Raw genomic sequence first — 15,768 nt, forward strand, 5'->3', positions numbered from 1 at the left:
ATGAAAACAACGGAAAATCATGGTTTCATAATGATATCCCCTTCTTTTAATTACCAGTTTCAAATTCTTGTGCTATCTTAGATCAATGTCTGATTTAATCTATGAAGAGTATCTAAAGTTTGAAGAGGCCTAATAAAGATTTCTCACCACACCCAACATTGATAATAAATTGAGAAAAAGATAACAAAGGACAAAATGTCAGTTTTACAAGGCTACCTTGATGGATACACTTTAAGTCACAGTCTCCTGGGCTTAATATCTCTTGACCTTCAGTCCGGGCCTGGTAAAGCCCCCTGTGGAGGAGTTTAAGTCTGTAGGGCAAACATCCTTATTCTGTTTTTTTCTCTTACACTGGCTGGAGACGGAGATGGAAAAAGAGACAAAATCCTCAGTGCTTATATCTTTTTGGTAGATTAGTTGTGTCATACAGAAAAGTGACTACAAAGAGCTTCTGTCCAGCGACCAATAGCTTACATCTGTGTGGATAAAAGTACAGGGCAGAGAAAGAAGAAAAAAGTGTTAGGGAACACTGATATCAAAAGTGTGGAGGCAGGTTGTGGCTAGATTGGAAGAATAAGTTCTAGTACTCTATAGCACTGTAGTGTGGCTAGAGTTAACAATTTATTCTATATTTTCAAATAGCTACAAGAGAGGATTTTGAGTGTTACCAACACAAAAAAATGATAAATGCTTGAGGTGATGAGTATGTTAATTACTCACATTTCATCATTACATATTGTATACATACATTGAAAGATCACACTGTACCCCATAAATATGTACAATTATTATGTGTCAATTAAAATAATGCAAAAATTTGTATGAATAAATTATGTACATTTATCTTCAAAAATGAATTAACAATATAAGGAGTGGAGAAAAAGTAAAGGGATGTGTAGGTAACATTAAAATGAAAAGTATGGAAGAAGGTCATCTATTTAACAAAGAAGTAAAAGTCATATGCTAAAAATATGTGAAATTAGGATATGATTTGTAGGCATCACTGATCTCAGTTCCTGACTTGATGTAACACATCATTATCATTGAATGTTACTGATCTGCAAATACATCAAAAGAGTCCTTTGTAGACTTAGATTTTTTTTAAAGTTCCTAGTATACTAAAATTGTAGCATAAAAAATAAAGTTGTAAAGCACACCTCTCAGATATTTCTTGGTTAAAATGGTCAATCTATGTATATTATTTTCTAGACCATTTTAAAAGAATAAAAGGGGTTATCTGCTGCTGCATAAGGGTAAATACAGAGTCAGGAGACTTCTGTAAGTTTGATATAGTTATTACTATTCGTAAGTAAGAAGGAGTAGAGACAGAAATCAGTCACAGGGAAGGACACTAAATTCTGCTTTTAGGTTTAGCATCTTACTAATGAAACCTTCAAATCTCTCGTTTCCTGTCTAAACTTTCCAGTGGCTTCTCATTCCACTCAGGGTAAAAGCCAAAGCTCTGTTAATGGCCTAGAAGGTCCTACATGATAAGGCCTCCCCTTGCTTTTCTGTTCTTATCTACAACTACCTATCCTCTTGTTCAGTCCACCCCAGGACACTTGTCTTTTGGTATTCCTGAACACATCTGTAAAGCTTGTACTTTCACTTTCTTCAAGAATTTGTTTAAATGTCACCCTCCCAGAGATGACTATCTAATAATTAATTCAACTCTTTTGCAATCCCTTGCCCTGTTCGTTGTTTTCTATGGAACTTACCACCTATCATTATGTAATATACATCTTTATTATGATAGAGGCTGATTCCCCTGACTAAAATATGAACATCATGAGAGTAACTATTTTTGTCTCTTTTATTCACTGCTTGATCTGATGAATCAATGCGTAGCCTCACATAAAATGATTAAAGCAAAGGGCATTCAGGATTTCTTGATGCTACAGGACACATAGCTTCTGTCTGTTGCAGCCTGCTATATTCCTGACACATACAGCCAGCTCATATGGCAGCAGAGTTTATCCTCAAGAACAACTAACCCCCATGTTAGTTATCTGCCTACAATGATACTCCAAAGAGTTTACTGCTTGGCTGTCTCTCTGATTCAGTCTCTTTGATTCTTGCCCTTATACCTCAGGACTTGTCCTCAGTTTCTGGTCCCTTCATGCTGATGATTGGTTTAGGCTACAGATGAACTCCTTACCCTCCTATCTATGTCCCTATATCTATCCTTGCTCACCGTCCATCCAGAATCACCTCTGCCATCCTTCCTAATGGAGGAGGAACAGAAATCAGCCTGCTTCACATTTACATTCTTAAAATATTCAGCCCTCAGAGTAGCAACTTGCCACCTATAATTTTGTACTTAAAGCCATGTCCGCAATTTTTTTTAAAAAAAAATCCCAGATATAAAATGTAGAACATAAGGGGAAGAGACTCCCTGCCCTCATTTCCTTCATTTTTATCATCTTATTTTCTCTGTTCTACAGTTGATTTTCTTCTGCTTTCTATTGAGTTACTTTCTATTTGCCTTGGGGTCTTCCCGGACAGTATCCGGTGGGCCTATTTTCCATCCCTTCCCACTCTGTATGTTAAATTTCAGAAGCGGGTATAGAGAGCAGGCATGTGAAATGCATAATCTGCCAGAAAGGTGCAGTGGTGAATACTGAGTGGAGGCCAGGGATGAAGCTGGGAAGGGGACTGGAGCCAGAGCTGAACTGGCTCGTGTTGCTGAGCCATGCAACAGAAGTCAAGGAGCCAAGAAAAACAGCCAGATATAACTTTTTGTCATATTGAGGTTTTAATTCTGGGAACAAGAACAGTTTATTTTTAAGTCTTACTATCATCATTTGTGAGTGCTGCTAAGCCTTGAAAGAACTTTACTTCTGCTGTTTTCATCTGGGATGGATAAAACCTGCTTATACTGAATACATACAATCCACAAACCCTGAGATCATCCTGCTCCCCTGCAATGATCCCATTCTCCTGGGGTCCACATGTTTGTGTAATACTCTCCCTTTGATTATGGGTATAAATGGTGGCTTGCTTCTAATCCACAGAATGCGGCAAAGGGAGATGATAGGATGTCACTCATATGGTTATGTTTTGTTATATAAGACTCTGTCTTGCTCACAAACTTACTTTAGAGACACTCCTTATTGGCTTGATGAAGTAAACAGATGTGTTGAAAAAGCCAACATGGCAAGTAATGCAGCAGCCTACAGGAACTGGCGGCAGCATCTTGCAGCTGTGGGTGAACACCAGCCTCTAGCCAACTTCAAGCTGGGGTACTCAGTCTTACAGCTGCAAGGAAATAAGTTTTGCCAAAAACCTAAGTGAGCTTGAAAGCAGATCCTTTTCTAGTCAAGCCTCCAGATGAGAATGCAGCCCTGGCTGACCTATATAGCAAACTTATGGTACCTCAAGCAAACAAGCAAGTTAAGCTGGGCCCAGATTCCCAACGCATAGAAACTTTGAAATAATAAATGTGTGTTGTTTTAAATATTTTGAGGGGTTGTGGTAATTTTGTTTGTGGTAATTTATTACACAACAACAGAAACCTAGTGGCTTCCCCACACCAAAAAATTTAAATGATGCTGTCATATCATCATCTCCAACAGGAACCCTGATTTTACCAAATGAGATCATATTTTCTACTTTTGCAGGCACATTTGATTATACTAGGATTGGCCAACTGCCAGTTACTGAACTAAGAGATGTTGTGACCTTGGTGATCATACTTGAAAACTGAACTAGACTAATTAGATTTTCTCTCTATGTAGTTGAAACTAAGAAGTGCCCTAAATTTCCCACAGATTTTGGGGAACAGGATGAATTTTGAGAGTGTATGTGTATGTGTTCATTCTAATGTGCAGGTCTACTCACATGTAAGCTATTAACATTTTATTGTAATTATGATTTAAAAATAAAAGGTACCAAAATGTCAAATGTAGTCAACATGGATTTACATTACTAGGTTATGTTGATTATCTCTATTCAGTAAATTAAAAAAAATCTTTGGTGATATATCCCTCTATATTATTAAACACTCTCTCCTGGGAACTTTTTAAATCAGTATTGTTTGTGATGAGAAGAAGCAAAGACAGCATAGGGCCTCTGAATTTTGTGAAGTGTAAATGTGTGTTAGTAGCAAAATGGGTGTATAAAAATAGTGTTGAAAGTATAGAAAAGTAAGTTTGTAATTTTATTATGGTTAACCTTATGGAAATCCAAATTTGGGTTTCGTTAATAGTGGTGACGTAGTGTATCTGATTTATTTATTATAATAACAATTATTAATAGTACCTATTACAGAAGATGACAGGTGCCACTGATAAAGAGATGAATAAAGCCTAGAACCTTTTGCCAACTATTTCATACCCACAGAAATACTGTATATCCCAAATATATTTAACATGGCCTTGATTAAAATTAATGTTTCAGTCAAAAGCTACATATTTCAAACATTAGTAAATGAGACATAGAAAGAAACTTTGACATTAGATCTGAAAATATGACAGCACACATTACAGTGGGTGTTTGATATCTACAGATGTGGAACCTATAGATAAATAGGGCCAACTATAAGAAACTTGAACATCAGTACATTTTGGTATCCAGGGGGATTCCAGGAACCAAACCTTGAAGATATAAATTAATGATAGTACATTTTTGTAATAAAGAAAAAAATTAACAAATATCTATTTGCTAGTTGTCATGGTGAAATTTATCAGGGAGTTGAATTTCATTTCAGATAATAACCAATCCTAAAGGACTAAAAGGTTTCCTTCTATAGTTCCAGAATATTTTGACTTAGAACCTTGAGAATATAAACACTTGCTATAGGGAACTGAGTATATTAGAATTTTGTTGTAGAAAATAGTATTAATTTATTTACACTTGTAAAACACATTACAGGAGGTTGGCTGAATAGAAGTACAGATAAGTAGCTCTGGGAGCACAGAGGAAGGGGTCCATCAGAAAATAATTAGAAGAGTAGATGAGTTAAGTTTTGTTCTGGAGAATAAGAATGAGTTGAAAATCAGAGAAGAAATGATAGGAATAAAGACACAGAAGTGCAAAAGAATGATATATTATAGGCTGACATTTACCTTTATAAAAAATATTGTATCCTCAAGTCTATTCCAGAAGGTTCCTTTCAACATTTGTGTTGTAAATTTTTTAGTAATTATTTTTACTCTAATAAACTAACACCCTTTTTTCTTTATAAATAGATGTAGAGTTAAAATCTTGTTTAAACTTTATAACTAGTAGAAAAAATTCTGGAAGAATTTATTGTCTAGTATCTATATAACATATTAAAACTTGTTATTTAACTCAAATAGGCATCTTAGTCCAGTTGATAGGTACTTACTACATTTTTAGAAATATACTTTCATACTTAATTCCTTGAAGGGAGAGTGGTGTGTAAGAAATACCATGAAAGGAAATAGGAAATACCCAAAGAATTCCTAGAGCATTGTTAATAGAGCATTGAAGGTGCAACATCAACCCTGGTGGGATGGTTAATTTTTGCATTAAATTGGCTGAACCATGGTGCCAGATTTTTGGTTAAACAGTATTCTGTATATTTCTGTGAAAATGCTTTTTGGATGAAATTCACATTTTAATCATTTGACTTTCAGTAAGGCAGATTACCTTTCCAAAGTGTGTGAGCCTCATACAATCAGTTGAAGGCCTTAATGTAACAAACATTTACTCCCCAGAGCAAGAAGGAATTCTGCCAACAGACTACCTTTGGATTTGGACTGCAACTCTTCCCTGAATCTCCAGTCTGCCAACCAACCCTGCAAATTTTGAACGCGTACCTCCACATTAATGTGATTCAATTCCTTAGAATAAATCTCTTCATGTACACACACACACACACACACACACACACACACACACCACACACATACATGTCCTATTAATTCTGCTTCTGTGGAGAAGTCTGACTTATACAAACTAATTCTGTCACAGTGAACAATTAACCATTCCAAACAATTTCCCATCCTTAAAATAGAGGGGTTGGACTAGGTGACTTCAAAATCTTTTATAGCTAGATTTTTTTATGAACTTTAATTTTAAGTCATTTTTTCAAAGTATCATGAGAGAGAAGAGCCTGGATGAATTGCATATTATTTCCGTTATTGATCACTTACAATATAATCCTTAGTCAGTGCTAAAGGACAATAGTTATAATTACACATACATTGTAAAAGGAAATTTCATATATAAATTAAATAACCACATGTACACACCATATTTCTATGAAAATGAGTTATCTATATGAGACCAGCACAAACAGTTAGAGATAAAATATTTTTCCAAAATATTACCACTTTGCTGTTATTTTGTACGTTTTTTCATTAACTTATCAGAAAATCTGATACTTGATTATCATTTTGGTTAAGAGTTATTGCTTTGATTGAAATTATATTTATTTTCAAAGGTTACTTCATGTTTACAATGCTATTTTGCTTTCAAAAGCTAATGATCTATGCAGAGTTTTCATGCATATATCATCAAAAGCATTTACATGAAAACACAAAATAATTTATTTTCCTGATAATCCATCCATGTTGGCAACTATGTTTTTTAAGCAGATGGTACTATGATAAATTATCCAATATGTAGGAATCATGGCATGAATCTGGAAAATTTGCACAGATGCTTATAATGAGATGTTCATGATCACATACCACTTGTACATTCAGAGAATGACAGATCTTTCTGTTGTGAAATTTTAAATGGTGAGATTACTTTTAGTAATGTTTAGTGGTGCTGCTTTGGTTTAAGGGTGATGTATTTGAGAGTAAATATATTTACTATATTTAATAGTTTCAATCTTCAAAGTAAAATATTTTTAAGAGCTGATTTTTAAAATTTTATTATTGTTAATTATTATGGTACATAATAGTTGTATATATTTATAGGGTACATGTGATGTTTTGATACAGGCATACAATGTACATTAATCAAATCAAGGTAATCAAGTTATCGACCTAAGAGAAGATTTTGATGGAACAGATCAATTTAGAGCTTTTTCATTTTAATAAAAGTGGATGAAAATACTCTGGGATTAAAGGCATTTACAAAACTAACTTTCTAGATCTCAATAAAAATAAAGTTTTAATTTTCAACTGCAGACCTCTAACATAAAAAAAACTTAATTTTCATATATGGAGAAATATTATTTCAAGGGAAAAATACATGTTGATATGACGATGTAAAAACTATAGTGCTATACCAATTCTTCTTTAAATACATGTTACAGAACACGTAAAATGAATCATTCAGGAGGGAAAAAGCTGTTATTCAAAGGCATAAGGCTAAGCAAACTTGACCTGTAAAGTAATATAAGATAATAAAAATAGGGAGCTAGTGGCTTGGAATGTTGACTGATGGTTCACAAGGAAGGCAGATAAATTACTTAACATAACATGCATGCAAATAACTGCCAGAAACACAGATTATAACAATATATTTCTTGATTCTTTAATACTGAAATATTTAAATTTCTAATATTTGAATGTCTGAGTCTCAACTCTGACTCAAATACTGAGTTTATCTGATATATATATAACAATATATAGGTTGTAGCTTGTTTTAAGCCCTAATTTATTTATATTTACTCTCTTTTTGTATGTGTCTCTCAAATACAACCATGCATACACAAACATACTTTCTAGAAATTCAGTGGAAGCAGATATGGGACCATGTGGAACATGCACAAATAATATTGAATATTTTGACTTCATTTCATACTTTTTATTTCTATTTTATACATAGAAATTATCATATACCTATATATTGATTATATTGTCAATAATTATCAAACTTTAAATCTATTAATGAATACTGATGAATTACATGGTAAATTATGTGCAACTAACCTTTCAGTTTTATATTTTTAAACTGAATTATAAACAAATTTTACCCAGGCACATTAGACAGTTGGTTCAAGTAGGTATAAATTTAGCTGGTATATAACAAATTTCATGCCTCTATTATTAAAATTATTAAAAGTATTATCATGAACTTGTATTGAGATAATATGTGATAGTAATAAAACAGGAATTTACAAATTCCGCAATATTTTGGTTATTCTTATATGGCTCATATGCTGTCAGTTTCTCATTAAGAAAAATATAGTAATCCCTTACTGGATCAATATAAAAACATGGGGGCTGTATTTTTCTTCCTTCAAGTTGTACTTTAAATTAATATAATCTGATAAGGGAAAATTTTTTAAACATACAGATAAATGTATGAGGAGATGAATTAAGCAGACATGGAGAAAAGGAATAGCTTTTCCTTGTATTTTTCTTGGTTTCTTTTTCTTCACTATTTACTTTTAATTATTTTTCTTGCATTGAAGTATTGTGCTTAGTGGCTATTAACAAAGCAACAAAAATACTCATGAAAAATGAGGCCAACAGTTTTCAACATGTGTTCTGGGGATCCCTTGATTTCCCAAAGATCCTTTCAAACTGTTTTCATAATACTGCGACATTGTTTACCTTTTCACATTTATTATCTCATGAATGCATAAAGGAGTTTTTCCGAGGTTCCATGACCTGTGAGATTGCAGCAGATTGAATTTAGAAGTAGATATGAGAGTCCTGCTGTTTTCTATTAAGGTAGACATTAAAAAGAATTTTCAAAATGTAAAACAATGAAACTCTTTTGACTGAATTATTTTCTGATATAAAAAATATAGTTACTTTACATAAAAATACATAGATGTTAACATGTAATGAATGAATGAATTCAATAATGAATTTATTATTGAATTTTTTAAATGTATTAAATATTTTAAACTTTCTCTGTTTCAAGTTCTAAACTGTAAACATTAAAAAAAAAAAACTATTTGAAATCCTCAAAAATTTTAGGTATATAAAAGAATCCAAAGCCCCAAAACTTTAAAAATCCATGTCTTAGATTAATCTCCAATACTTGAGATAATTGCCATTTTCTATATGAATATAAAATCTTAAAGTGACCATGATCCCCTCCCTGGTCCTCCTTGTATTAAGCACTGGGGCTAAAATGGTCAATAAGATTTCATGTCTATCTCAGAAGGAAACAGTGTCCTGAAGTTATTATAGTCTTCTAACCATTAAAGGTTGCTATACCCTCTTGTGAAATTGCAGTGTGTTTCTAATATGAAGCATTATTTACTTCTTTTTGCATTTTTATGTTAATTATTATGATTTAGCAACTCTTTATCAGGAGTTATAGCAATGAATCAAGGCAACTGCCTTCCTACACCTTAGGTCCTGGTGCATAGGTTATACAAGTTCTAGACTGCACCTGTGATATACACACACTGACTCAAATTTTTTTCAGTTTATTATGGCAGGAATAGAAAAAGAAAGACAAAAAATATAGACTTTTTGAGGTCTATTTTAAAGTGAAAACTGATTTATAAAACTTGAGCTTTGTTATTTTCAAGAATAAAATATTCTCAAAAAGCAAAAAAAAAAAGTCACTTAACATAGCAGGAGATAGCTTCTGTCATAGTAAGAATTGCAAAAATGACAGAGGAAGACATTTGAGTTGGCCCTCAAAAGATGTAGTTCATCTAATCTGAAATGGAGTTTACAAGATGATAATAAAACCTGCAATAATTGAAGTTGAGACTTATGGAGACAATGTGCGGAAAAGCAGATACAGCATTGTAAGCCTGGCCAGCATGAGCCATACCACCCTCCTAAGGCACCATGGGATCCACACCAAGGTTTGAAGCACATCAGTTTCCAAATGAGCGCATGACTCACATATGCTGAGCTCAGGAGTTATGCTTCTCATTGTTACCTGGCAAGGACCTCAACAATTTTCTGCATGTTGGTCATGAATCATCCCATGGAAATGATTCTCACCTATGCCAGAAGATTTTTCTGAGCTCCCATCAAAATTTCTAATGCAGATACTTCAATATTTATTTCCAGAACTTCTGTAAGTCCTTTGAATATCATGAGAGAATTTATGAATTTAGAGTGATATATACAGGAAGGACTTAGTGACTCAACTATGGAGTCTGGTCCCAGACCTCTTTTTCCTGAAGATTTAAATCCACAGCACAGAATCATTACCAATCCCTAGAATAAAAAGTAGAAGCCTAGTCATTTGAACTCAAGGTCATGACCCTTTAGGAAAACACACACCACACACACACACACACACACACACACACACACACACACACACACACACACACACCCTGAGGAAGAAACAGGAAACAGGTCATTCAAAAAAAAGTTAAAAAAAAAAGAAGAAAAAGAGGAACATAGAAAATAATTTTTAAATATTCTTTCTTAGACTTTGAAATTTCAAAATATAGAGCCTATTTTCAGTCACAAAATAAAAATTTACACAGCAACAGCTCTAGCTGCAGGTGCTGTGGCCTAGAGAATATTTGAAAAGGATGGAATTTGTAGGGAAAAACTGGACTCAATATTTAGGCCAGAAAACAAATTCACAACTGAAAACATGAAGACTACATCACTTTGGAGAGGTCTTGGGAAGCCAGAAAAGAATATCACTCTTAGTTTTGTTATTATTTAGAATATGACGACATCTGCGTCACACTTGAACTAGATGCCATTGTGATTCATGACTGGACAAAGATGTATAACTGCTCAAAGAAAGCTTTGCCCCTGGTTAAGGGCAAAGCTACTAGTAAGTGAAGGAAATGCAAATTCAGGGCCCACCCCAGATCTACTGAATCGGAAGACTCTGGGGATGCAGCTTACTTAGAATTTCGCTTTAATATGTGCTTCAGGTGATATTCAATTACTTTGAGAACTGCTGTTCTAGGGGAAGGCATAGTGCCCTCTACTGTTCATATGGGAGAATAACAGCCACTAATAGTTCCCAGTTTTACCTAGCCAAACTTGGAGAGATGGAAACTGATAGAAAAATGAAGTTTGACACAGTTCAGCTTTCAATTTCTAGGATTAAATGGCACTGTTATGTAAGACTAAGTGTCTTCCAGGGAAGCAAAGTTTTACCGGCATGAATACAATTGATATTATGTTTTTTAGGCTAAAGCAATAAAATGCTATTCCTAGTAATCTCAGTTGTATGCTGGTTTCCATACCTATTGGAATAATGGCATACATTGTATCAGAGAGAAGTCAGATACAGCCCCAATAGAGTATTTGTTGCTCAATTTTGATTTTAAAATTATATTTTTAGTCTACAGAAGATAATAGGCATTGGTATTAATTTTTCTCCTACATAGTAGAAGCTTCTTTTCAAATATCAAGGTAGAACATAGAAGTCTGTGCATACCTTTTTGACAAAGACAAAGTAATATTATATAAATGATATCATTACATCTTTACTGTGACTTAGAAGGGGAATAAATGTTTGTGCAATGCCAGGAATATTGAGGAGGTCTCTGATAAGGGATCCAAGCCCCCAGATGGGGATGGGGAAAAGATAAACTCAAGGTAGGGAAAGGAGTGATCTGAAAGTGATGAGTTTGTACCTGAGGTACTCGATAACCACAGAAGACTAGAAACACCTTCACATGCATAGGTAGGAGAGGTAGAGATAATGCCACAGGGATCTCAGAGTTTGCTTAAGGCAAGCAAGAGCTGCAGAAGTTCTTCATTCTCTTTTCGAGTATGTGGCAAAGCCAAGATGATCTGTAACCTTCAAGGTGCCCAAAGTTAGAATAAGAGAACAGAGAATCTTTGTGATTTGGGGTAGTGGGGACCTGCACAGTCATAATCAGTGAATGCCAGCCTGCTTGTCTAAAACCAGGCAGAACCATGCACACATCTGTAGACATCAGTTCAGGACAGACTGCCAAGGCAAAGTTCAGTGAGGACAAGAAAATGTGTTATGAATAATACCTTCCATGAAGATCAGAATGCCTCTCCTTAAACCAAGATACTAAACTTTGGAAAGTCATGGCAAGAAGACATTTTGAAGCAGAAAATAGTCATGATACTATGTCTTAACTTTATATTGACAAAATATTTAAGTGAAAGCAATGATTTTAAACCTCATAAGATCAAATTATATTTAATAAACAAATGTAAGGTACAATTCTGTCGGCACCATCAGCAAAAATGTGTGTTCCAAGAGACAGTGAGTTCATTATAGATAAAAAAAAGTTGTATTTTCACAGTTAAAATATGTAATTCAACACACAGAGACTCAAAATCCATAGACCTGTCTTATCCAATATTCTTCTCTGGTCTTTCAAATAAGGTCCTCCTTATAGCAAGCAAGGCATTTTGGTAACAGCTCAGATGAGTAGATCAATTTTCTGTCCAAAATGAAATTATATTTGTACTTAAGTAAATGCACTCTTTATAAGAAACAATAGTTCAGGCAAGTCATATATTGCATAAAAGCAGCAATAAACTGTACTTTTGAAATAGATTATTGCTATCATACTAGCATCTCTTCAAATAAATTTAAGAAAAAGCTACAACAATCAAGTAGTTTCTCAGGAATATTTTTTAAAAAATCAATAGGACTTATTTACCACAGCTAAGCTGAGTAACCTGGCATGTGTGTTTTTCAAATATTGACATCCATTCCAGGCCATGAGATATATAACATAGCCAAGGTTTGAGTGCAAACAATCCAAGATATGCTACAGAAAATGATGCCAAATGTGATAATAAATGCCTTCTATAAAAACAAGGCTTACTCATAAAAGACATTCTTTGTGGACAGATAACTCATGCTGACAGCTTGTGAATTCCAGAATTCTTCAGGCAGTTTTTCTACTGGATTTCTCTCTGGTGCAAGTTTATAATGTTAACTGATCAGCACACAAAGGTTGTTAAGAATATATTTCAAAAACAGAGTTTAGATAATTTTGGATTTGTAATGACATTCAACAAAGAGCTTCAATATTTTATATCATCTTTCCATATATATGGACAAATAAAGAAATCTAAGCATTAAAGGAAAGATTGCATTAAAACATGAATGGCTACATAATTAAGTTTGTGACCTTATCCTTAGACAAAAGTTTCTTAACTGTACATGTTTTTAAAATACAGCCATAAATCTATTTAAAGGGCTTCTTCATTCAGGCCTGCAAACATAGCATTGTCTTTGTCAATTTGTCTGCAGTGTGTTCTGGTAGGTGACATTGTTCTTGAGTAGTAATCAATTGATGTCTGCGTGCCATCTGGCATTCTGTCGCTAAGCACAGCTGCAACACTGTAAGGTAAAGTGTAAGTAGCAAGAATCAGGGTTTATGTTCATCACTATGTAGCAGTCCAGACTACACAGTCAATAAATCCTTCCTGTGCCAGGCCAATACCATGAACTACTTTATCCTAACAGGTGATGAAATGTCTTGGCAATTCATTTATGAAACTATGATGAAAAGTAATCACTCCAATGAGATTCTGAAAATCTTGCTTTGTTGACAGAGTGATCTCATTAAAAAGACACTATTATTTTCTTGAATTAAATACATACAAGTTATTAACAACCATATCATGACCTTAAAAAATTACCAAACTTCTGAGTTCATATTTGTTATCATTTAGAAATGTTATAATATTTCACATTGACCCATTTTCACTTGTCAGTAGGAGCCTATATAATTTGTCTTTAAATATCATAGAATAAAAGCCTGTTATCAATAAATATGCAGAGGAAACAGGCATATATGAAAAGTTTCACAGACAAACATAGTCAAGTCTGCAATTCTAGAATTGAGTCCCATTAAATATTGTAAAATTCAAGTAAAAACTTAAGTTCTGATTAAAATAGTTCTGAAAATAGCTAATTATTTGCTTTCAAAACATAAATAATAAGCTATTGTTAAGCTTGAATGGAGTGAAATTTTACCCAAACCTTCTCCAGAGCAAGAACAGTAAGGTGAAATTTTACGTAAACCTCCTTCAAAGCAAGAACAGTAAGGTGTTGATTGTACTTAAAATTACTAATTCCTAAGTATACCTATGCATTCCATGAGGTCTTTCTTTGCCATTGTATTTCATGACTACTGCAATCAGCATAACTCACGTTGGGTACACGTCTAATTGTTCAAGAACATCTTCCTGAATTTGGTTTTCCAGATTTTCCATTGCTTCCCACAGACAAAAGAGATATGTTTAACCTTCAAATAAATTGATTCAATGAGTATAACTAGCTGGAATAAAACTGGTTCAAAAAACACCTTGGGGAAAGGTACTGACAAAACCCCGTAGTAGATACCCCCTGATGAATGGCTTCAAAATATATCCCTAGTGATGTGAAACAGTTTTAAAGTATGCTTTCTCTTTGTAACTGTGAAGTTCTTAGATAAAGAGGCACCCGACACATTTAAATTAGTTTTTTTAAAAAGGACCTATATGTTTTATATATTCATTAATATAGTTAAGCAACTATATTACAAATTTGTATACAACATCTGCTATGTACCAAGAAATTTACAATATTCACAAAGATAAAAAAATTAGGTCCCTTCTATAAACTCAAATATAGGAGCGTGACAGAGAGAATTAAAACTTAATAAACAGTAAGATAGTTACTCTAAAGGAATGCCTCCTCTTTTCTGTATCTACTTGCCCAGCCTATTCAGATGTTTTAATTAGTCACTGAGTGCAAACTTTACTTAAAATACACCTATTTTTTGAGTGAGGCAAAGGAAAAGGAGGAAAAGTAGAAATAGGACTAAGTATCTATCCCTCTATTTTCATACCCTTGTTTCAGAAATAATGTATTCTGTAATATGGCCATTCTTCCTCAACAACATTGTAACTGGCTTTACATATGCTCATGTTTACTCTTATATTTGAAGTTGCTGTTTTTGAAAACTCTCCATTTACAGGCTATTACAAAAGTAATACAAAAGTAATACAAAAGTAAGGGCATTTCTCATTCACTTATTTACCCATAAAATCAAGTGAGAAAAGTGGGAACCCAAACATTACTGATGACACAATATAATTGAGCTTTGTTATATGGAGTATGATTAGCAATAGAAATAAAAATATTTTCTGGTAATTTGTAATTACAAGCTATTGCCAATTAATCAGAACTTAACTAACAAAACATGAAAAATATACAGGTTAACTCTAACGTGCATGAATAAATAAATGGAGAGATATCAATTTTATCCATAAGAAGATTTATATTATGAAAAAATAATATTTTCCTTAATTAATGGAATTGATTGATGGAATTCTAAAAAAATACTACACTGCACTGCTGAAAATACTAATAGCTTCCTACTTTATATAAATCTGTCCTTTTCTTTACTAATGGAACTCTAATTTTGTTCAGGGCTGCAGTCTAGCAGGCTAAAAACACTTCACTGCTTAGTCTATTTCTGTGGTCATATACCTTCAGCTTTCTGATTATGTAAGAAAAATAAAACCTTTACTGGCTTAAGCTAATATGAGTTGGGTTTTCTGTTGGTCTTATATAATCATAATCCTAATGGATAGATATACCATTAAATTTTTTTAACTTGAAAACCACTTTGATATTTCATGTAAAAAATAGAGATCCATGTTCTTTTTATTGAAAAATCATAAGAAAAAATTTGCATATTCAGATACTAAAATAGTGTGATATAAGCAAAAAAATAGAGCAATAAAACACAAAAGTGAGTAAAAAGATAAATTCATATTTCATAGGATGAATGTGTCATATCAAAAAAGGAGAATGATAACTAACTTAAGCATAGAATGTTATCTGTAACTTTTAGTAACTTCAGTAATTTATAACTATTAGTTTTCTACTTTACACCAGAGAGATAAAGTAATAATATACAAGTACTTTAAATTTTAAAAAAAACTATAATAGAAGAAAATA

The 15,768-nt window shown here is 33.2% G+C and overlaps 1 long non-coding RNA gene across 1 annotated transcript in view; it reads right to left on the reverse strand.

Moving 5' to 3' along the window:
• Nucleotides 1–202: 202 nt before the first annotated feature.
• Nucleotides 203–15,768, reverse strand: part of LOC105881537 (uncharacterized) — a 40,064-nt gene continuing 24,498 nt past the window's right edge. The window contains exon 2 of the long non-coding RNA XR_012919745.1: nucleotides 203–476. This is a non-coding gene — a long non-coding RNA (uncharacterized LOC105881537). The remainder of the gene's footprint in view (nucleotides 477–15,768) is intronic.

Source organism: Microcebus murinus, chromosome 1 (assembly GCF_040939455.1).
Source record: "Microcebus murinus isolate Inina chromosome 1, M.murinus_Inina_mat1.0, whole genome shotgun sequence".
Classification (NCBI taxonomy): Eukaryota; Metazoa; Chordata; class Mammalia; order Primates; family Cheirogaleidae; genus Microcebus; species Microcebus murinus.